Genomic DNA, 2817 nt, shown 5'->3' with positions numbered 1-2817 from the left:
GAGAGAGAGAGAGAGAGAGAGAGAGAGAGAGAGAGAGAGAGAGAGAGAGAGAGAACGGTAGATTTTTGCCGTGGGTTCGACTAAAATCGATAGTCCTGCAATAGGAGATATTATTTCACGCTTCATCCGCCATCCAGCGTTTTACATGTAAAACGAAAAACGGAAACGCGTAGGCGACATCGTCGCCATGGCCGTTGTTCATGCGATCGCCATATCGTTCGTCATTATTTTATACGCGAACTCAATCGTCGTTGTCGTCGTCGTCGTCGTCGCTGCGTTTCTCTCTGGCGCTCGTACTAGACATTACACTGTGCTTTACCTGTGCATTACCTGATCTGCAATCGCGCTTCAACCTTCACCCATTCGGACGCTGCGATAAGGACAAGATGATCGACATAGTTGAGATCGCATTACAGGATCTCGACGGTATATCGCCGTCAACTACGGGATAAGGATGCACTACGAGGATAGCGAGGATCAAGAATAAGAAAAGACTTCCTCCCTCCTTCCCTTCCTCCCTCTCTTTCTCTCTCTTGGTTTTCTCGCGAATCTTGATCCTCGCCAAATTGTACTACTCGTTTAAATTTGCATTATCCGATCGTCGGCACGGCCGACTCGCCATTCCTCCGTCTTCGTCCTCGTTCTCTCGTTCTCTCGCGGATCGGCGCACATGATTAAGATAAAGATTCGCAAGTCTACGGGAATGTGCCCGCTCGCAAAAGACGAACAGTTGATTGACAGCAACAGTTCGACGCATTCATTATAATAGTCCGATTCATTGGAGCAAGATGGAAAATTTCGGACTCTTGCACCGAGGGATGAAATATCGCCGCCAATCGGCGTGATACTTTCGCCCGTTCTTACGTCTCTCGTAGAAGTTACCGCTTGATAATTCCCCCGAGAGAATGGCCTCCCTCCTCTACACATTCCGACGTAGAATTTATTCCGAGCGTTGTTTGCTGGAAATTAATTTCTCGACGTTCCGCGTAGCGCGAATGTTTGAAAAGTGTCACCTCGTTTATTACGTAGCGCCGAAAAACATAATTATTTGGCAGAACTCTTAATAACAAAGCTCTTTAAAGCCACCGTCAACGTTACTGTCAAGAGCACTCGATGACAAGCATAAATTCGTAAATAATAACCAAACAAAAAAATATATAATTGCTGCCGCCGTTTTCGGCGAGCAAACAGCTGTAGACTTTCAGTCGTAAACTTTCATCGAGACCTCTCTTTCTCTTTCCTTCTTTCTCCTCCCCCTCTCTCCTTCGTCTGGCGCCATTCATCTCTCTTCGGCGCGGACTGGGCGGAAAAAAAGAAGGAAAATAAAGTTATTACGCCGTGTCTTTTATCCTGCCCCTCGTTCTCCTTTTTCCGCGTCTGCGAGAGCTGCATTCGATTCTCCGCGAGCATCGTTATTATTCGCATGTCGGACCCGGGACTTTTTACCTCCTTTCTTCACTGGACTCCAGCGATGTATCCTACTTACCTGCCTACGTTGTTCCTCGAGCAGAAAGTGTCTTAGCGTCTTATTGCTTCGTTCCGATGCCGTGTACCTTCCTCTTTCTCTATCCTCCGTATACCTTTCAATAAGAACAACGTCGATGCGGCTGAAATTACATTACGCCGCGAGATGAGAAACGGACGACAAGCGCGAAAAGAAGGGAAAGAGTGCAGAGAGCCGAATTACGAAGCAGAGCACGATCCCCGATAAATCTTCTTTTTGCTGTCGTGGCAAAAAAAAATAAAAAGAAAAAAACACGTTTCCATGACTGAATTATGATACTTAGCGAGGAGCCAGTGCTACAGAGATGATTATCCATTGAACGATGCGTTGTCTGTTTTCTTTCCTTTAAACGAAGTCACATTTGGAAGACGAGCGCGAAAGTTGATATTTTATTACTCAGAGAAGCTTATAATTAAACACAGAAAATGTTAATCTGTTTTGCTGTCGATATCTCATTATCTCGCTTCTGTTTGCAGCGCAAGTTTTAACTTATTTTATTTTGCTCTCAACATTTGTCAGTATTTCGTTATTTTTTTCCCAGTTGTTCGCGCGATGATTCTCACGATCGTGGAGAATGCTACGTGGTAGCATTCAGATAGTGAAAATCAAATCGGAGACAGGATAGGATTTATTCTACACAGAGCCTCTCTCGTTAATGACGTGCGATCACTGATTTGTGACTGCACAGAGGAAGAAAGAGAGAAACAAGTCGCGGCGCATTCAATCGTTCCGCAATCCTCATTAATTTTCCTTATTATGTCGCATTCACGTTCTCCCTGTGCAGCTGTGTAACCTTTTTAAACGTTATATATCATATCAGTCTAACGATTTTCCTTTGTGACTTTGCTCCCGCGTCATCCGCTTTTGTCGGACGCGAAAATGAAAGTCGTGACGACGTAATGAATTCTCCGATTTGCAGGAAGCGGAACAAGCCCGATACAAATGTCGCGTTACAGAGGAATCAAAATTGCTTTACGTCCTCTGTCCATGTGGAATCACTTTGCGATTACGGACGCAACGAGAGAGAGAAAATTCCATTTTTAACGACAGTAATCTGTTGAAACGTTTATTGCGCTCGCGCACGTCTTATTGAATCTGCGGTATCTTTTCTCGTATAAATTTAATTAAATCAAGACCGGGATCACTTTGATAGATGCACGGAGGGTGTAAGATCAGTTCCCACGGGAGGCCATGCAACTTTTGCACGAAAGCTTTCAAGTGTACTCGCGACATAGCATGCTATTAGTGAGATGTATTTATGCAGGGAAATAACGTTGCTCTCTCTCTCTCTCTCTCTCTCTCTCTCTCTCTCT

This window comes from Odontomachus brunneus, unplaced genomic scaffold (assembly GCF_010583005.1).
Source record: "Odontomachus brunneus isolate Ranch 3 - 2012 unplaced genomic scaffold, Obru_v1 Obru_scaffold_018, whole genome shotgun sequence".
In the NCBI taxonomy this organism is placed as follows: domain Eukaryota; kingdom Metazoa; phylum Arthropoda; class Insecta; order Hymenoptera; family Formicidae; genus Odontomachus; species Odontomachus brunneus.
Note: the sequence above shows the minus strand (reverse complement) of the source record.